The following is a 22,529-nucleotide window of genomic DNA, read 5'->3' as shown; positions in this document are numbered from 1 at the left end:
AGTAAAGTTTTAGTTGCATTTTAAATGAGTTTGCATCCTGAATGGATTTCAGTGAGAGTGGGATGTGGTTCCATAAGTTTAGCTGTGCTATTTGAATATGGAGAGCCACCTAATCAGTGTTTTTTCTCTAAAGCATAAAAATTCTGTTGGGGAGAAGAGGAGTGTTGTATTAAATTGCTAACAGCTAGGCAAATTTCTTGCTTATAGAGATGTGTGTGTATTATAGTTAGCTGAGAAAGAGCTAGCTGATATGGTAATTCCAGTTTAATTACTTGAGAGTTAGACAGTGGTGTGCTCTATTGTAAGAATTTACTGCAAATTTGGCTATTTTATTATAACATTGCTCAAGTTTAGACAATTGTGAGGGCTGATGTTTAGTGAAGACTGGGGCAGCACATAAGAGGGATGACAGGAAAAAAGTAGATATTTATTCATTGGTATTTGTTTACCAGGAAAGCCCAACTGAATAGTTTTGTCTATTTTCAGTGGAGGCCCAGGGAAAAGAACCCTGCCTATAAAAGAACACAAAATACATTACTGAAAATTGGCATTATATTACATTATACTGTAATACATAGATTAATACACATATTAATATCCAAATGATATGTAGAATAATGCATATATACAATCATTATAACAAGATAAATACAATATCACGTAACACTAAAATGCGTTGACATGTTATAAATGAGTGAGTTTATTACCCACTCATAAAGCAAATGTCAGAGTGGAACTTTCAAATAGTGGATAAGGAGAAGGAAAGGAAGGGAGGAGAGAGTGAGAAATAAGTATCAGTTAGAGGTGATAAGTGGACTAGATTTGGGAGACAGGAGAAATAAAGAGGGAAATAAAAGTAAGAGAAATAAAAAAGTAAAAGGACAGTTAGGGTGTATACAGGTATTAGATGAGTAGGAGCTGAAATTATTAGCCTAGCTAGTAGCATGTGCAAAGCCAGGAGTCAGAGAAGAATTCCTCTGGCTGTGTCAGTGAGGTAGTTTTTCATTCTCATCAAATTTCAGATGGTCTTTTATGATGACACCAAGTAATTTTACGTGACTTACTTGTTCTATCATGGTGTTATTGGCAGAGATGATAGTAAATATTATTGTATTGGTGGAGCTGTGTTTTGATGTAAAAAGCAGTAATTTTTTTATTTATTTTTTAAGGTTTAAGTAGTTGTGAAATATTTGGCCATGTTTCAGTCAATGAAATTATTCTTTTGAGTTGAGACATAAAAACTGAATCGGCTAGATATAAGTAAGGTCATGTTAAGTGTAATGCTTTTGGCTCCCAGAATTGGCATTACTAACTAAAAATGAAAATGAGTAATTAAACCATCTGGAAAAGAGTTACTGAATTTGTACAGGAGATAAAAAATGGAAGTGAGATCTTTAAAAATGGGAAAGAGCAAACTACATAGAAATAAATGGAATCTGTGGGAACAGTACATACAGAATAATGTTCATGAGTGCTATTTCAGAGAGGGGAGGACTTAAACAATCTTTGTAATGTTAAATTGAATAACATTTGCTAAGAAATAAATCATATATGTATAATGCACGAAAAGCAAAAAAAATGTTTGTAATGGTTTGTTTTCTTGTTTAGAACTGAATGTGTAGTCATGTCACTGTGTAATATGCAATGCTAATAAAGATGTTTAAAAAAAAATTACAGATGGCTGATACTCTGACCAAGGAAAATTCATTGCTGAGGTTCCACAGATTTTAGCTTTAGGCCTATTATCTCTTCCATATTCATCATCTACAATACCTAAACTACAAATTGACTTGGAGAGTCATTTGTTCCTAGTAAGGAAAGCCAAAACTACTACAGTACAGAAAGTTATTTGAGAAGATGCTAATACTATTTGTGTTTGGCTTTCTATACATAATTTCAGACTTAATCCAACTGAGTTTGCATCTGTGCTGCTTGACACCTGCTAAAAGCTGCAGATTTAGCCATTACTTGTTAGTTAACCATTTAGCACTGAAATAGTTCAGGCATTCAGCTTTAAATATCTAGGCCTTTGGCCTGATCCCCCTTTCATTCATACACATGAATGTTGCTATTTAACTGCTTGATCAACTGAGGCATTTTGGACACATTTTCTAGTTATTTAGCTCCTAAGACTGGGAGAAATATTAGGAGTACTGTATTTATACCTAGATTCATATACTTTTTTGTGCCTTCAGTTTTTGGGCAAACCCCAGCTGCTCCAGGTTGTACTGAAAAATGCCTGATATCTAGCACTACCATAGTTGCAAATGCTCTTACTTTAAACTGTTGTATCTAGAACACTTCCCACATCTTTCACAAAAATTGTTAAATCCAATACCATTGCTCCATGAGGCTTGCAGACCAGAGGGCACTTTCATTGAGGTGGCCCATATTTATGCTGGTGTTGGGGAAGAGGGCATTTAGAAATCTTATGTCTACTAGATGGAATAACATGTGTGTATTTATCTTAGAAATTAGAAAAAAATATTTTTTAATTTAAAACAAAGTTTAAAAAACATCTTACCACTGCCAAAAAACATCATTACTACAAAAAGACTGGTCTCACCAGTCCTTAACAGTGATGTCTAATACTGATGTCAGTCTGACATTGTGACTGTGTTATGCACAGGTTAGTAAGCATGTACATGTCAACCTGACTGCTGCAAACTATAGTTCTTGTCTTCAGTATGAGCCAGCCATTCAATGGGTCAAGCCTCCTTGCACTCCCCAGGATAGGTGAGCTGGCATTGCCTTCTCGCTACCACCTTCAATTGCTAACTTCTCTAGCTGCTTAGAGTTGCTAATTGATCTCAGGTCATTTGGGTCACAGTCAGAGCTTTGCTTGTTTTAAATATTTTTCTTGTTCTCCTCAGTCAACTCAGTATTTAATTCAGTCCCATAAATCTGTAAAGCTGGACTTAAATGTGTCCCAGGCGATTAAGCTAATGTGCACGTCATGGAGACAGTCAAGAACAGCATGCAAAAATAGCAGTTCCCTCTACACATGTGATCTTTCAAAGTAGAATAGGAAAGCTTTTGCCCTTCCACTCAATTAATGCTAATTAACTTAGGTTGAGAATCATTTGGCTGAATATAGCCTGGCTATAACTACTTCTAATACGAAAAACAAGGCTAATGATAAAACCATTATTTGATTTCTCCTTCTTGTGAGGTCTGAGTAACCTCATAGTTAGTTATATTAAGTAGGAGTACAGGCATACAGCCCTTTGTATGAGTGCATGGAAGGCACATTTTCTGTTTTGCCATTGACAGTATTTTTCAGTTATGGGTAGTTTCAGCTGTATTATTCTCAATCAACCTAGATCAAACTAGGTTACAAACTTTACTGAACCTTATAATTCATTTATTGTCTGTAACATGGAAACCAAATGTCTGCATATTTTTCTTAGTAAAAAAAATTGCTTCCAGCTTAGTGTACAGTTATAAAAATGTACTCAGTTATTTGTTACTTTTGTTATTGGGTGGCTAATCTCCAGAGATTATTTTAGCTATTATCCTGAGAAAAAATTAAACAATGCACTGATATTTAAATTCACTGTGTGACATCCCTCCTCTGTGCCAGTAATCAAGGAGCCTCAATCCTCACCACTGACACCAGTGGGGAATGTTCACTTAGAACAAAACTGGATGCACACAATATTTTCAGATGCAGCTCTCTGCACCAAGCACAATTTCCCTTAAGAGCACACAGGGAGAATACTCCAGACCTGGGGCTAGACTTCCTTTTCAGTCCCCAAATAAGTCTCCACCTTTCTGCTCTGTGTCCCTGTTCCAAGTAACTGACACACACATACACACACACACACACACACACACACACACACACACACACACACACACACACACACACACACACACCTGGGAAAAGCTGGCACAGATTTGCTAGCTATACCATCTCTGCCTCCAGACTATAAGGTAGATTCATTGCCACCAGCCAGCTGCTTTCAGGCTCTTACCAGGGTACCCAATTACTGTTAGTAAAATTAATACTATACAAATGGTAATGTTTGCAAGCCAAACAGTAAGACTTTCAGGAGCACGAAGACCACAGTCCCACCAAATAAATGCAATTACTCTCAAATGTTAAACTATTTTCTAAAAGACCAGCCACAATGGAAGGTTTAGATATATTTAATAATAGATAATAAAAATAGAAAACATGAAAATACTGAATATCTATTTGCAATAAACCTCAAAATTTCAGCTCATAGAAAATATCAGAACAACACGACTAGAAAGATTCAGACATATACAAAAAACAATAGTTTTAGCTAATCTCACTATTTTCCTAACTGACTGAAAAATTACAATTCCCTGGTTACTTATTAAAACAAGGCAAGACGAAGCGGGTGAGTGGTGTAATCTTTGTTGTCAGGTTCCCAAAAACAAGTGCTGAGAGTCACTGTCGCATCTCTCACTAATATCTAAAATAATATCAGTGCTGGCTATAGAATGACATCACATCTGGTCATCTGAGTTTGTGGCTCTCACACTACCCCCGTGACTAGAAGATGAATCAAAATCCAGCACAGATGTGTCACAATACATACCTAGAGGTTTGCTAAGGCATCTGGAGACTGTAAAACAATTCCATTACTTTCATACTTCTTGTAGAGACTAACTAGTCATTGTCTGGTGCCCCAGGGTAGAAATTAGTTCACTACTAAGGACAATAAGAGCAGGATCCCAGACCAGACATTGCATTTCTGCCTGCATTCAGGCCTGTGAGATAAAATCTTTATGGTCGAAATCAAGTCATTTAATTTCAAGCTATTTTACTTAAGGTAAACTTGGCTGAGTTTAACCCCTTCCCTTCCAGCATCCGCTGTTAACATATATACATTTCCTCAGTTACAGCAATACAGTCTGATATAAATATATATTTCTTTTCTGTCCAGCAGAATCCACTGTTGAAATATTTTTAACACAAGCTGCTTTACAAGTACATTTTTAATACAAACATCTGTACAAATCAGTTTGATATACAAATGACATAAAATTCTTTACAAAACTCCAACTAGCTATGCTGGCATATGTTATACATGCACTGCCCTATCTCTCTGGTACATGTGGCACTATCTCACATCGTCACACACTGTTTTATATCTATATATATATATATATATATATATATATATATATATATATATATATATAGCACATAGCAGAACTTAAAAATAATTTTTCAAGATAACATTTTTTTCTTTAATTTTAGTTGCAACCTATTTACTGGTAGCTGCTCTTGTGGCATAAAATTAAAAATTAGTAATAAACAATTTTTGTCTAAAATAATGCTTCATTAATATTAGTCATAGACGATATAGACATAAATAGTATGGGCGGTAGTTCAGTACCTGAACAAATACTGAAGAAAAGCCTAACTAGCTCAGTCAGAATGTGGAAAGATGGCATAACACTGAAAGCCTTCACCTCACAGATACAATATACAGGGTTTAAATCTGACCACTGGTTGCTGGCTGGGCTTGTAATAGTCTTTAGATTATTTGCCTAGTCTTTATCTATGAACCTATAAAAATCAGTCGTCAACATCACTAATAGGTAGTGTAAGAAACAGTAAAGTCAAGGAAGGGTGTGCAGAAAGAACCTTAACTTTGAAAGGTTTATACGTATGTGGGTTACATAAACAGCAGGAGACAAAGTTAAAAATAATAGTTAATGTGAGACAGAACAGAAAGCACAGGTGACACTGAGCTGTACAGGAACTGCTAATATTTTCCTACATGTAGTGCACTTGCATTTTATATCATGCCATAAGATGAACAAATCTACACACTTTAGTCACTATTGTTTGAAGCAGGTCAGCTTTGTCAAATGAAATCGATACTGTTAAAGGGAGGTCATATTACATATAAGGAATGAGAAGTTCCTTTGCAAGGAGGGGTTTGATTCCTTCCACCTTCATTTACCTACTGTGTGGCTCTGTGCAAGGCTTTTAACCAGACAGTGCTAGCAGGTCACAACTGAACAGTGACCTGTATACAGTGGGCTTACCTGGTTAACATATGAACAAAACAGAATTAAAAAAAAATGATAACATGTGGCTACAAAAGTAATCAAATGTGAATTGAAATAGGACAATCTTATTTGTTTGTTAATTTTGTTATGCAGCTTACCTACATGGCAGGAAAAGGAGAGAGGTTGAATTAAAGGAGAGAGATTAAATTAATCAGATGTCAAAGTACTTAAAAGTGTTTTGCTGACTCCTTTGTAAGGGCATTAGCTATTTCTGGCATTAGCTGGATGCATGTTGCTATGCTTGAGTTTCTAAAGAGCACTAGCTTTATTTTGACTGTGTTAATATAATATTGTTTGCTTTGAACCAGAAATGCAGTGTTTGAAGATCAAAGTTAACTTCACAAGTCAAGTGGGAGGCAAGTAGGTTTCCTTTGTACACTGTCAGACCTTCAGCATAGAATGCAGCACTGCTTTTCTGCAATATCCTACCTGTGGTGGTTAATAAACAAGTGAACATGTCCATAATGTTGATCTGTGTGGGATAACAATGTTTAGAGATGAAGATAAAAAAAAAACAGGAAACTGTACTTTGAAGTGCCTGAGAAATGACATATCCATATTTGAATAATTAATTTATCTTACTGAAACAAACAGAATTTTAAGATGGCGACCCTACAAACATATCATTATTAAAGTTTATATAGATGGTATTAATTAATATGTTGAGTGTTATAATACAGTAATATTGACAACTGGCTGAAAAGTATCATTCCTTATCACTGCTACAATTCACTATCTTCACTAACTGCACCTTGCTCAACCTCTCCTACTCTCTCTTCCTCTCCTAGCTATAACTATAAACTATAACCAATACTTTCCAAAGACCACATTACTATAACTGCCTTAGATAATTAAACATACATCGCAAGAATTGTAAATATTATGCCTCAAACTGAAATTATCTTTTTCTTCTTCTCACTGTAATATTTGTATTTTTGACTCTGTCTACAACACTGCAAATAATTGATTATGTATCTTACACAGATATTTATTCATGTGTCTTTCAATGATTGCTACCTATCAGTTTTTTTTGGACTACCCAGAAACCAAACCAATTGTCCAGTAGTTTTTTTTGGACTACCCAGAAACCAAACCAATTGTCCAGTAGTATGGAAAACACTGTACAAACTCCAGTATTCTTTTCAAAAAGCAAACAGACTTTTGGAGTTTGTTAAATTGGCAGATTCGCTATGGTTTTATTTTAAAAAAAGTATTGCGACTGCAAGGTAAACCAGGAAAAGAGGATGTTCCTTCAACCCCTGGTGTGCCTATGGTGTCACAAAATGGGTGGAATGTGGGTAGGGAAAAGAAAGAGATGGGTGGGATTATTGGCAGTGTGAGGGGTGTGGCTCTGATCCAGTTTCAGCTTTAATAATAGGTGGCAACCCTATGTCTTACCTAGATATCTACAACACTGTAAATAATTGATTATGTATTGTACCAAAATATTTTGTAATTTAGTTGTGCAAACTGGAAATTTTCTCCCTGGGTCTCCACTGAAAATGGACTTGTGACCCAGTCAGACTGTCCTAGTAAACCCATCAATAAAATAATAAATAATATCCAGGGTTACATCCATCCTACTCAGTGAATAGATGGATGTAGTCCATTCTATGTCATATTAGTTGACAACATAGGTTTTTTTTTTCCTGGATTTTGGGCAGGGTGGGAAATTTCTATAGTTCTGGATAGTTCCTTATTGAAATGTTGGCACACGTAACACTGAGTACCGAGAGACCAAACAAAAAGTGAAACTGAAGAAGAAGAGTGAATCTTAATTATAACCTGTCTCCTTTAAACTTGTTTTTTGCAAGGGGCAACCCCCCTGGAGGCCTCAAGGTAGGGAGTAACCCCACCTCTGGGCCAAATGTATATATACCAACTCCAAGATCACCATACCTCAGAGAAAAGGAATAGTGAGAGAAATGGTTATCTCTGACATGGTATATACATGTCTGTTTTTTTTGGCCATTCAGTCTCTGTGTTTCAGGGTGCATTAATATGGGTCCTGATATTTCAAATAGTTACCAGTGCTGTACATGTCTAAGATAGAAGTGTTTCCTGCCTGTTAGTGCATGTTTCTAGAAGGAAGAAACTGTGGCCAGGGCTATGGATATGTTAACAGTGTATGTTACTGGATTAACTATGAATTGTTTGCCAAATTTTATAAATCTTGAATAAATACCTTCAGCATCCTAGCACTGATAAGGTGGCATGCAATTAAATAAAATAAACACATAACTAGTTGGTACACAAGCTGAAGCTGAGGTTTACATTCATATCAGACAGGCTGGATATAAAATAATTTTAGTATGAGATGACATTATTCAGAATAGTTCCTTAAATACTCATTTTAACAAGTAATGAGAGGTTATTTAATTGCCATCACTTCTTCCTTTTAGAGAGCTTGTTTGTTACTATAGATGTTCTGGGGTGGCAAAGTTATCATGGTATTTGTTAAGGATTCTGTTCAGATGCTTTGGCTGCAGGTCTGTGTGCTCATTTTCTGAAATGACATACCACAGAATTTAATAAACTCCATGTAGACACAGTGTAGAGCCTACAGAGAATGTTACCATGTCCGTGTACATGCTTCCCCCTTGGCAGGGCGTCATGCATATTAATCATGGCATATTGGCAAGGGAGAGCTGTGGAACATGGTTACTGAATCAGTGTAGGGAGTGTAGGGAGTGTAGTTCCAACTGTGTCCGCAGATGAGTAAGACACTCCTTGCACTGTCCAATTATATCATGTTAATTGTTTCTTTTATTGTTTTAAGTGTTTATTTGTTTTTTTTTTTTTATAAAAGGATGTTTGCATGGCGTGGAGCACAGCAATGAAAAGAGGTGCCTAGACACCTGCCAGACATCTAAATATAGAAACTGGATGCAATTAATTATTTATTTAAATTCATGTTTAAGCATAGCTGAGCGGGTTTGTGTGGTGTGGCATGGGAGGTGCTCAGCAGTGGTTATAGGCAGCTGAGAGGTATACGTAAAGGTGTAGATGAGTTCCACATATCCTTGTAGCTAAATGGGTAGAGGTATGGCCTCATGAACAGTAGGTGCAAGGTGTGAATATGTGGAAGGGCAAATAAGCATTTATTTTTGAAATACGAATGATGCCAATTATATTTAAATTCTGGCCTGCTGTGCTCCGCTAAGCTCTGCTAAGCACCACATAAACACAATGATGGCTGATAATGTTTATGCACTGCTCAACTTTGGTTGGCTGGTTTGCACACTGTTAAACACTGCTAAGCATAAGGGTCTTCGGGTTTTCTCATTGCTCAGCTTAGCTGCATTGGTTTGCGCACTGCTAAGTGATGTGCTGCATTTTTAAATATTACCCAGTGGTGTGTAAGGGTGGAAAAACAGGCTATATTAAGCTCAATAGGCAGGGATACAGCAAAATCTGTTGGAGTTCTGTCTCTAAGGATACTATGGCAGGCGTTGGTGAGGGTTCTCACTTTCAGGTGCAGCTTTGGGGCATCTGGAGTCCAGGTTCATGGTCAAACTCCTTGTAAAAACCATGAAGACTAGCTTCTGCAGGGAGGTTACCAGGGCTCAGAGTGCAAGGTGGAGGACTGGTACCAGCTAGCAAGGGAATGCACCAGTGTAACTGGTATACCCCGCACAGGTGAGCAGTGTCATCACCACCATGATGACTTGAAGAGACACAAGGAGGATCTCTTAAACACCTGGGGCCAAGATTTTTAGCAGGGGATGTCCCACATGTATGTAAGTACTTTTACCTCTGTGCCACCAATATCTAATCTGAGTGTCTGCTAAACTGGTATGCATAGTGGTGTGTTTCACTCCCAACAGCTGCAGAGGAGAGGGTTTGCAAACACAAGGTACATGCCAGGTGCTTGGCCAGGTTGCACCATGAGTGTGGTGAGTCTTCATTCTTCTTCTTCTTCTTCTTCTTCTTTCGGCTGCTCCCATTAGGGGTCACCACAGCAGATCAACTGTTTCCATTTCTTCCTGTCCTCTGCATCTTGCTCTGTCACACCAACCACCTGCATGTCCTCTCTCACCACATCCATAAACCTTATCTTAGGCCTTCCTCTTTTCCTGTTACCTGGCAGCTTCATCCTTAGCATCTTTTTCCCAATATACTCTGCATCCCTCCTCAGCACATGTCCAAACCAATGTAATCTTGCCTCTCTGGCTTTGTCTCCAAACCTTCCAACCTGGGCTGACCCTCTAATATACTTATTCCTAATCCTGTTCATCCTCGTCAAACCTAGAGCAAATCTTAACATCTTCAACTTTGCCATGTCAAGCTCTGACTCCTGCCTTTTTGTCAATGCCACTGTCTCCAACCCATATAACATAGCTGGTCTCACAACCCTCTTGTAGACCTTCCCTTTCACTCTCACTGTTACTCGTCTGTCACAAATCACTCCTGACACTCTTCTCCACCCACTTCATCCTGCCTGTACTCTCTTCTTCACCTCTCTTCCACACTCACCATTACTCTGAATTGTTGATCCCAAGTACTTAAACTCATTCACCTTCGCCACCTCTACTCCCTACATCCTCACCATTCCTCTATCCTCCCTCTGATTCACACACATATATTCTGTCTTAGTCCTGCTGACCTTCATTCCTCTTCTCTCTAGAGCATATCTCCACCTCTCCAGGGTCTCCTCCACTTGTTCCCTACTCTCACTACAGATCACAATGTCATCTGCAAACATCATAGTCCACGGGGACTCCTCTCTGATCTCGTCTGTCAACCTGTCCATCACCATTGCAAATAAGAAAGGGCTCAGAGCTGATCCTTGATGTAATCCCATCTCCACTTTAAACGCATCTGTCACTCCCACCACAGACCTCTCCGCTGTCACACTACCCTCGTACATATCCTGTACCACTCTTACATACTTCTCTGACACTCCCGACTTCCTCATACAATACCACAACTCCTCTCTAGGCACCCTGTCATATGCTTTCTCTAAATCTACAAAGACACAATACAACTCCTTCTGACATTCTCTGTACTTCTCCATCAACACTCTGAGAGCAAACATCGCATCTGTAGTGCTCTTTCCTGGCATGAAACCATACTGCTGATCACTAATCATCACCTCCTTTCTTAACCTAGCTCCCACTACTTTTTCCCATAACTTCATGCTGTGACTGATCAGTTTAATCCCTCTGTAGTTACTACAGCTCTGCACATCACCCTTATTCTTAAAAATTGGTACCAAAACACTTTTTCTCCATTCTTCAGGCATCCTCTCACTTTCCAGGATTTCATTAAACAATCTAGTTAAAAACTCCACTGCCATTTCACCTAAACACCTCCATGCTTCCACAGGTATGTCATCAGGACCAGCAGCCTTTCCATTCTTCATCCTCTTCATAGCTATCCTTACTTCCTCTTTGCTAATTCACTGCACTTCATGATTCACTATCCGCACATCATCCAACCTTCTGTCCCTCTCATTCTCTTCATTCATCAACAGCTCAAAGTAGTCTTTCATCTGCTCATCACACTCTCCTTGCTTGTTGAGTATGTTTCCCTCATTATCCTTTATCACCCTTACCTGCTGCACATCTTTACTAGCTCGGTCCCTCTGTCTAGCCATTCGGTACATGTTCTTTTCTCCCTCCTTAGTGTCCAACCTTTTATACAACTCTTCATATGCCTTATCCTTAGCCTTCGCCACCTCTCTCTTTGCCATGCACCTCATCTCCTTATACTCTTGTCTACTTTCTTCATCTCTTTGACAATCCCACTTCTTCTTCGCCAACCTCTAAATGTATTATGCTAAGTGTAGTGAAATAAGCAAGAAAGAGTAAAGAATTACCTGCAATAAAGTATGCACGTTAAAGTTTGTATTGCAATAACTGTGCAATAATAGAGCTGCAGTGCAATAAATGAATAATGCCAATTGTAGTGCAATAAAACATGAAACAATACCATTACCTGCATTAAAGTATATATAATAAAGTCTGTAGTGCAATAACTGTGGAAGTAGAGCTGTATTGCAAGACCTGAATAATGACAACTGTTGTTCAATAAAAACTCGAAACAGTACCAGAAACTGCATGAAAGTATACAGACAGTCCCCAGGTTAAGGACGAGATCTGTTTTTTTGTCTGTCCTTAAGTCAGATTTGTATGTAAGTCAAAACACGTACATATGGTTCATAATAAATGTCGCTTAGTCAAATGTTTGCCTCAGTCTAATATTTATTTTACTTTTCTTTGCATATAAAACACTTTAGAAACACATCCAAATAAAAAAATCTAAAACATAATACTGTATACTGTAGTAATAATAATAATAACAATACTGTAAGTACAGTGTAATACTGTAACAGTACAGTAACTATGTCTGTACACTTGTACAGTACAGTGCGGTATGTACTGTAAAAAACATTAAAGAAACAATTCTGAAAACAGTTTAAAAGTAAAACAAAGAAAAAGGATAACAATTACTGTAAAAGTTAACACTCATTTGTGAGTTAACATTATGATAACTTTATTAATTGGATAATGCAGAAAATGATAGACTTGGAGAGAATGGGCCTAGCGGTGCAGAGTCAGGGTTTGATTCTGCTGTTGGAGAGAGGGTTTACTCTGGAGTCAATTTCTTGAAGAAGACATCAAGGGAGGTTTGTACAGACCTTTTCTTTTTCTCATCATAAATGACCTTATAGCAGCTGAGGCCCTCAGTAACTGTACAGTAAACATGGGTGAAGCACTCTGTATTAGGCTCTTGCTTCAATGAGACAAAAGGCTTCAGCCAACTTTTTTGTCAAAAGCTTTTTTGATTTTAGCGTTTCTAGGTCCCTGTTTTCTTCTTCAAATGCTATCGTCTGCTGCTCCAGTTCCATAAGGTCTTCACTGGTCATTTTTTTGCCATGGGAGTCAAGTAACTCTATGACATCCATGTCAGTGATATCTAACTGCAGTTGATTACCAATATTAACCACAGCTTGCCTGGCTTCAGCAATGTCATCATCTGTAGAAGTCTGTAAAGCAGGTGCAAATTGTGGGCACAATTTGTTCTACACTCCTTTCATATTTGACTGCTTTACTTCATCCCAAGAATCGGGCAATATTTTTGATGGCATCATAGATGTTATAATTCTTCCAGAACTCCCTTAAGGTCATCATATTATCTTGGATAGCCCTGACTGCTTGTGAGAAGGTCCGACGTAAATAATAGGCCTTAAATGAGTCTATTACTCCCTGATCCATTGGCTGAGGTAATGATGTGGTATTGAGGGGTAAAAATACGACCTTTACATTTGAGTTTAAGTCATCTAAACTGTTTGGAAGTCCAGGTGCATTGTCAAGTACAAGAAGAGTTTTGAAATTAATGTTTTTGGCCAGGCAATACATTTGAACAGCAGGAACAAAACGGTTCAAGTACCAGTCTTCAAAGATGGCAATTGTAACCCAAGCCTTTGAATTTGCCTTCCAAATAACAGGAAGAGATGCCTTAATGACAAGCTGTAGTGCCTTCACTTTTAGGGAGCAATACATAAGCAAAGGCTTCAACTTAAAATAACCGGAAGCATTACCCCAAACAATACCATTAGCCTGTCTTTTGCTGCCTTATGCCCTACTACACTGCTTTCCTCTTTCAAAATGTAAGTCCTTTCAGGCATTTTCTTCCAAAATAAGCCAGTCTCATCTACATTAAATATTTGGTCTGGCAAATAACCTCCCTCTTCAATAATTTTTTCCAACATTTTAGGAATATCCCTTGCAACACTTACATCTGCACTCACAGCTTTAGCTTGAGTTTTAATGGTATGCAAATTAGCCCTCATTTTAAAGTGATGGAACCAACCCCTACTCACAAAAAAATTTTCATCACACCCACCTGCACTTGTGGTTCGAGGAGCTTTTAAATCATTAAAAAGGTGTTAAGCCTTTTCTTGCACTGATGAAAGGCTAATAGGGATATTCATCTGATTTTGGTCTTCGATCCAAATTAACAATAGCCTTTCCATCTCAAGAATTAAACCACTCCATTGTTTTGTAATAATCATAGTTTTCATTGGTTATGGCCTTTCACATGATTCATTATTCTTTCTTTGTCTTTTAAAATTGCTCTGATCATTGATCGGCTATAGCCTAATGCCTTTCCAATGGCAGACTTCTCTCACATATCTTTATTATGTCCACTTTATTTTCCAAGGTGATTTATTTCCTTTTCTTTGACACATCACAAGCATGTGCATCAGATTTATGTTTTTGAGGCATGGGTCGCAACGTCACCAACGCGGAAGTTCATAAAAGTGTCTGGCTGCACTATGGTAAAGGTCTAAAGTGGAGCTCCACAGGATACACATACAGTACTGGAGTCTGCAGATAGACACTTCTCAGGTCTGATTGGTCAATACTACCACTGTCTATACCTCATTAACATTTCAATTCAACTGATTCAGAGCAGTATTTTACAGACATTCCCTTTTGTTTTACAAATAATAGTATATAAAATGCAATAAAGTACAGTATAGTACAGTAGAATGTTCCAAAAAATGTTAAGCCTACCTCTTTTTAAGCTTCAATTCACATTTCTGTACTGCAGCCATCACCCACAAATGTTTTCCACTCTTTCCTGCACTTTCAGACCTCTGCCCGACCTCCTACTGTCACCTAGATGCCAGTGAGCTGCAATGACATTTGCCTATTCTGCAAAACAGTACAGTAACTACTTCAAAATTGTACTGAAGCAAACAGCTAATCAGATCATCAAACCGAGACTCCCTTAGCCAATCGGATCTCTTCTTCTCCATGAACGAGGAAGTAACTGCCCTAACAAGATGTGCGAGCAGCTTCATGAATGGAGAAGAGGGAGAAAAAGGAAAGAACATCTTATTTCTCCAAATAATAGTAAGATATTTCTTTTTATTTACTTTGATGTTTTTTCTGTCATTGCGGCAGCCTGTTCATATCTATGAGTTGTCCACATGTCGGATGCTCGTAACCCAGGGACTGGCTGTATGCTATAAAGTCTGTAGTGCAATAAGTGTGGAATTAGAGATGTCTGTCAAGAAATGAATAATGCCAACTGTTCTGCAATAACATATGAAGCAGTACCAATAACACCAAGGTAAACTGTGTACATTAGGTTTGCCTTGATGTAACCATTGCAGTACAACTGTATGCATTCTGGTTGTAAGGTAAGGTGCTGCAATCAAGTACAACACTGTAATAGCTATAGTATGCAAATATAATGGCAGCCGAATGTCTTATTTAACACATACAGTACTGTTCAAGGCTGTTTCTAGGCCAATATTGTCCACATAATGCTCTATCATCTACAAACAGCAGGTAAGCAAGGTATATGGTTGAGATAGCCCACTCCATGATTTGATATTGTTTGTTGACTTCACAGATATTTTAAATCAGTAACAATATATTGTGTACACCTGTATTCTATATACTAATGTATAGGTTACCTACTATCTCTGTCATGCTTGTATTTCATGCATGTGTGTTCTACTGTCACTGCAGTCTAGTATACAACTGTAGTAGTACTACCAGGTCATATATATTCATTCCAGGTGAGCTCTAGGCAAATATCAGTCAGGCAGTAGTCAGCAATGACTCAGTTTGTAAAATGCTCTGTCTGAAGTATATTTTTGCCACACACAGACCAGGGTTCGAATCCAGTGCTATGTAGCACTAAATATTTCAGTATCAGTCACATAATATTTACAGATTCTCTCTCCACAGGAACTACAGATAAATGGGTGAGGTAGCCCATATTATGAGTAAATAATTGTGTATTTAGATATCACAGACTGTTAAAATCATTACCAAGAATGTGAAAGTACTGTATAACATAAAGGCAATAAACATAATAATTACAAAATAGAATGAAATAAATAACATGTGTAATCTTGGTATGGCTGTATGCCTGGAATGTCTGTTCAAAGTTCCTGCAGCCAATTCATACATTCCATGCAGATGTCCTCTGCAGTCACTGCTATTGGGTTCTATCATCATGCCTGCCAAGCAAGGCATAATAGTTGTTTAGGTTCTGTACTGTACACATACATGTCTCTCAAGTGTCATGCTGTCACATATTGTAATTGTTGTTTCTTTTGGCTTTTCCCGGTTAAGGGTCACCACAGCAGAACTCTGGTCCGCTAATGATTGGCAGTAGATTTTTACATGCCGAGTTGCCAGCCCTGATGCACAACCTTCAACGAAGGTAAGCCCATTCACCCATGTCTCTACACAGAAGATGCTGTAGCTGAGAATCGAACAGGGCAATGTCTATCTGTGAGGCAACAATGCTACCGCAGCACCACCACCGCACCTCTGTCACATATTGTAATTAGTAGTGTGTAATCTGTTTGTCACAGGATTACCATTGGCATGATTACCTAAATTTCAAAGTATCACTATATCAGCTCACAGTACACCTTGGTAGTTATATAGGTCCACCTGGTGTGGCACTGTTCTGTATAGTAGTGTACCTGCTGTTGTTCCTGCTTGGCCCATACTGTCCTGTGTGAATAGCGTGAGAGGTACGCACATGCTACAGCAGCTATAGGGGACTTGTACACATAAATAAAGGACAGACCCATAGAGTAGATAATAATACTGTTGTCAGGTAAATAGCCTATAATAGTACTAATGGACTGTTTTTCTCTCCCTCCCTACCCCTTATCTTCATTTCTTTGTTATTGTTATCCATTGGTTATGGTTTACTATTCACATATGTTGTTAAATTACCTGTATTTTGGGGCATGTGTATTATTATTGTTACGTATTATAATCGTTGCAAATTAACATATCTTGTTGAATTACCTATTTTGTTGGCTTTATGCTGTAACTGTTACTGGCATGCTGTTAACATACTGACTGTTCTGTCATTTATTGTTCTGTTTCACCTAATATGCACTGACATATAATTGGGTTATTTCCACTGTTCTGGCATGCTGTTATTACTATGTTTAGCTCATAACTAACCTATACTTATTGCTATACCTCCATCACCACAGCATGTCAGGGTAGGCCGGTTCCTAGTGATCTACCTACCTTGCCTCAACTGGCCATGGCACCGGGTCCTAGCACATTTGGGACCCAGGCCAGTGGTGCCCCCTCCACTACCCCTGCACCATCTGCGGCATTGGGTGGAACCTCCACAGGGGATGGGGTCCAGCCTCCCCCTGGGAGCAGTGGCAGTGGGGCTGCAGTCACCCAACAGGAACTGCCGGTCATGGTGTGCAGGATCATTCATTGGACCTATGAACATCACCTGCACCAGATTAAGGGCACACTGGCCAAGCTGGTGTGGCAGGCTGGCCCTGGTGCCCAGCCTCCAGCACAGCCACCTTCAGGGCAGTAAAGGAGCAGTGTCAACTGTCCATGGGTGGGGATGTCAGTCAAGCCATTGCTGTCTGGAGGCACACGTGACTCCGATTCCACAACCCCCTCCCCGTCCAAGGTATATACCCTCAGCAGGTGTCACACACACTGCCCCTGTCCACTGCCTTGTCTGTCTTGTCTGTCTGTTATTGCATCCTCTCCTACCCAACTTACCTCCCCACATGTACCTATGTCCCTTCCCCAACATTCCACTCTCTCCTTAAAAAAAAATGGTCACCTGTCCCACAAAAAAAATATCACCCCATACATAGCTCTCTGTTTCACACATGTGTCCACTGGACTCAACTAATTTGGTCCAATTGGCTTGACAACACATTTATGTTGTCCTCATCCCTTCCTCTGGGGTTTGACAGTCCAAATTCATCTAAAAATCTGTCAAAATGCACACCTTTTACTGTACAAGAAATGGATAGCTATGGTTCTTCCCTACATCCATCCTGCACATCCCTACCTGCCTTTCACATTGTTTTTTCCCCCTGCTTGCCCCCATTTCACCACTTTCCTCTCCCCCTTTTTCTTTTCTGTATATTTTTTTAGCTCGGATTTGCATGGATTTGAGCGGAGCGACGAGCCACACAGCTTCGCTTAGCTCAGCTTAAATGAGCTTTAAAAAGTTTTAATGTCTATATGTGTCTATTATACTGTTACTCACATGTATAAAATAAACATACTCTGCCAAGCGTCAAATCCAGAGCCCTCTCAACTTTAGCATTCTGCATTAACCCAGCACGCTACACAAGATTTAGGTTAAAAAGGTGTTTCCAGCAAAACATACAGCTTGCTACTTTCAGACATTATGCATGTAATGAAATAAAAAACAAATGTGAAAGCTGGGAGTGTACCCTGGACTCTAGTGCAATAATAAATAATAATGAAGACATACTAATGGATGTAAGTGAGGCCTGTGATATCAGGTATGTGTGCCCTTTTATCAGCAACTTGTAGAAAGACACCTGCTAAGGCAACAGTGGCAAAGTACATGTACAACTGGGACCCTGGTGCAGAAATACAACCATATAAAGCCATGCACATACTCATGGATGTGGAAATATTTCTTACAGCCTGAGTATGTGTACATATATCCTGCAAATACACATGCTTTTGCAGTGTCTCAGCAGCTCAGTCTGTTAAATGCCTTGTATACAGTACATTTTGGCACACACAGTGCTGGGTTCGAATCCATGTTGTGTCACACTTCAATTACATTATTGTGAAGACAGCAAGTAATGATTGAAACATGCAGTCTTACTCCCCACAGGTTACTGCTACTTAATTAACTGCTACCCAGTTTTGCAAGACAAAGGCCTGCAGGTAGAGACACAATGTACATATCCACATAACCTAACTATATGTCACCTACTACTCTGTTAGTCATACTGTTGCATAGCACATGCCCCAGTTGCACTGTATAGAATACTCTTGCCCTGGCTCTGCCATAACAACAGGCCTGAAACAACTGACACAATTACATGTACAGCTTGCTGCCCACCAAAGTGTTCACACTCCCCCTCCATGGGTTGTTGACTGCAGCAGCAGCTGCAGTCTGCAACATACATAGCTGTATGTAAAGGTAGCTGCTACAAACCAAATGTACCTCCCAACCCCTTAGAACAAGGGATCTGGACATAGCCATTCTTAATAGGGGTGGGGGAAAGGCCAAAAGATAGGGACATGTGTAACAGTTTGCCCCTACAAAGATAGTAAGTTGATAGAATAACAGCTATTGCAGTAGCATGCATAGCCTGATGGGTATGCAGTGTGACAGACATGTGTGTCTTCCCTTACTGACCTCAGCCCACAATGATTGCCAGTGCGATGCCAGATGACCACAATGGTATGGGACACTGACCACACCTATGAGGCAACACTATGGACATACATCATAAATCTCTACAGTGGACAGTGTTTGTACCTACCCTCTGTGATGCTGTAGTCTCCACACCTCAGTAATGTCCATCTCAAAAACTAAGACAGGAGCCAAGGCCTACATGAAAGCCTTATATATTGCACTGTGGTGGCATGCCATTGGCTATTGATAGTGCAATACAGCTGTTTTGGCTGCAATTAGCAATTCTGAGCCACAGAGTGGTGCAATGCAGGGGCAAGTATCTGCTAATGACCAGTATTTTACAAAGGCAAGCAGCTGGTTATGGGAACAGGTCTGTATGAGACTTACATGAAGAGAGAGTGTATTATCAAAAGATTACTTGAAGCAAAGTTCAACAAAGGAGTACTGCACTCCACCAGGTATGTAATAGATTTATAAATATAACAGGATGCAGATGGGAGGATGGAGGTATGGTGAATAGGGATTACAGCAGTAAGCTTGTCTTAGATCTATGGTATTGACATGTCATTGATACTCTGCTGTTTTACATCTACAGGCATGCCTCTCAGCTGTCCCTGATTTCAATCACATCTCAGCTCTGTTCCTGTCAATCCCACCTACAACAGTTGGCTATTGTAGGAAAACTAGTGGATTACATGTAGTACATAGTGACAATAAGGGAGGGTGTACACCCCTGTAACATCAAACAATGTACTATAATTCACCTCCAATCATTCTATGTCTCACATAATAGTTCTAACATTGTAAAAGTGACCCTGAATGTCCCTGATGTACTCTAGCTAAGTCCTTGTGTCTGTTGACATTTTTCAAACAAATAAAGATATGTTTTAGTATTGAAGAAAGGTGTTGACCCGAAGGCTTTGCTCTTTTTGTGAATAAATGGACTCTTGATGTTGGATATCTTTATTTATTTGACTACGTGACCTTCCAGTTATTACAGCAAGAACTTTGGTTTGTCTCCCTGTTGACATTTGTCCCTGTTTGGTTGAGAGCTAGGCCTAACATACCTGTCAACCTCCTACAGCAATAACTCAGAACAAAGCTATAATTAATGGGGGGGGGGGCAAAAACCCAAACTTATGGTACATACCCGAGACAATGATACTACTACTGGCATATCATTCTCAGTATAGGTGTACTGGATTTTATGTTTAGTTCTATCACATGCACTGTCATATTGCATACCTTGCAGGTGTATTGTACTGGCAACATTAACTGGATGTAGCTGATGTACATGTTGTAAGACCTGACTTCTCAGTGTATTTTGTTCTGAGTTTGTCTGTTGTGCATGGGAGCAGAGATATAAAGATGTGGGACTTGTAATGCAGTTTTGGTTCCTCGTATGTATGAGTCTGTGTGGATTATCAAACAGAATAGTGCAGGTAGTAATGTACTGTTGCTGTTTTTCTTCTCACAGGTGACCAAGGGGGGGGGTGGAGTCTGTCCCCCTCACAACATGATATCAGTGCCTCATTGGATGCTGCTGCTGATAGTGGTCATAGTGAGGCACGGGGGGGGTTGTCAGTGGCTGAATCTGTCCCAGTGGCTGACACCCCTTTTCTACCCCCATTGTCACTGCACACAGTCAGTATGCCTATACATACCCAGTCCCCCAGAGGCCACAGATAGTGGATAGTCAGAGGGTGGCAACATTAAACAGGGCAGTGTGACAACTATGACTTCAGTAAGATGGTGAACTGTACACTCTACCATGTATGATCCACAGCTGTCCAATGTACACATGTGTAGGGCTAGCACTGGGCTTGACTGTGTGCATGCACACACTCAAACACCACTTTTGCATGCAGGTCACCAACAGACACACACGGCACCGCTCCATGGCCCATCTAACTCATGCTCCCTTCCTGACTCACACACATGCTGTCACCTGTTTGGCACAGCCTAGGCCTCTGGCACCCCACATCACACCCTGTGCATGTGATGATACCTATGCCCCATCTCTGCCATCCATGACATCGATGCAGAAAAATGCAAATAAATGTCTGATGCACAGTGTGACTACATTACTTTACATGTACTTGTGCAGTGCAAGATTGTTTTACCATGGCACTTGTTGTGGCATGTATTATGAGCACATATCAAACTTTGTGTATCTTTGTTGCATGATGTTAGACTGGCAGTAGAGTTGCAGAATGACATGTGTGTCATGGACCTGTGTATGTGTCCATTTCAGGTGTCTGAGGGTGTTAAACAATGGACACATGGTGGCAATACAGCAGCACAGGATGGAATGGGGGCACAGCAGACAAATGATGTCAGCAGGGTAAGGCAGTATACGTGCATGGCTCCCTAGGTGCATATGTGTATAACAGTGTATCAGGGACAATGGGGTAGTCAGCATAATCATGCATTCATACTTTGTAACAAGGTCTGTTACCCTCAATACATCACCTGGGTTTTCTGAACGTACAAATGTAGAAGGTGGTGGACATCAGCTATGCTTATGTGGAGGATGGCAATTTAGAGGCCAACAGCTAGTCACATACCCATAAAATGCATAACCATTTTATAGAGATAACTCTTATGGGTATGTCCATAGTGCTTTAAGGGAATATATTTATACACATGCGCACACAGAGTTGTATGATGGGAGATTAGAACCCCTACCCATCTACTATTGCACACTACAGCTTGCAGTACTTATCGCATGCACCATGGAGTTTATCTGACATTAGACTTTCAGCCAGCACCCATAAGGTGGATGACATCAGCAGGCTTTGTTAAAGAGACCAATGTAGAAGCAAGCAGCTAGTCACACGGCCTTAAAATCCATAACCATTGCACAGAGATAGGCCAGATGGGCATGTCTGTAGTGCTGCAAGGCGATATATTTGTATATACAAACCAGTAAAGAATGAAACCACTTCAAAAAATAAAAAAGGCCACTGGCAGTAATAAAGTTCCACAAAAAGGGTTTATTAGCTCAGAAAAGACAAATGAAGTAAGCATTTTCGTCTTGCTTCAATGAACAAAACTTCCTCAAACAAAAAAAAAACTCATCAAAAACACATCCATTTAAATCAAATGTAAAAATCACATGACTATATTAATTAAACCATAAAAAGGTATACTTCCAAAAATACACTTATAAAAAACATTCTTTGTCCTTTAAAAAAACATAAAAACATTATATAAAATTAACACAGTATTTAGAAAATGGGTAACATATTGGCAAGTTGACCTAACTAGACTAGACAACATGAACTAATCTTAGTACATAAAAT

General features: G+C 39.3%; 1 pseudogene; it reads right to left on the bottom strand.

Annotated features, from left to right (window-relative positions):
* Positions 1-13,084: 13,084 nt before the first annotated feature.
* On the bottom strand, positions 13,085-14,086 carry LOC122814101 (annotated as a pseudogene).
* Positions 14,087-22,529: the final 8,443 nt, after the last annotated feature.

This window comes from Protopterus annectens, chromosome 1.part1 (genome assembly GCF_019279795.1).
Source record: "Protopterus annectens isolate FY-2018-M chromosome 1.part1, PAN1.0, whole genome shotgun sequence".
NCBI lineage: Eukaryota > Metazoa > Chordata > Ceratodontiformes > Protopteridae > Protopterus > Protopterus annectens.
This window is presented reverse-complemented; position numbering and strand designations above follow the sequence as displayed.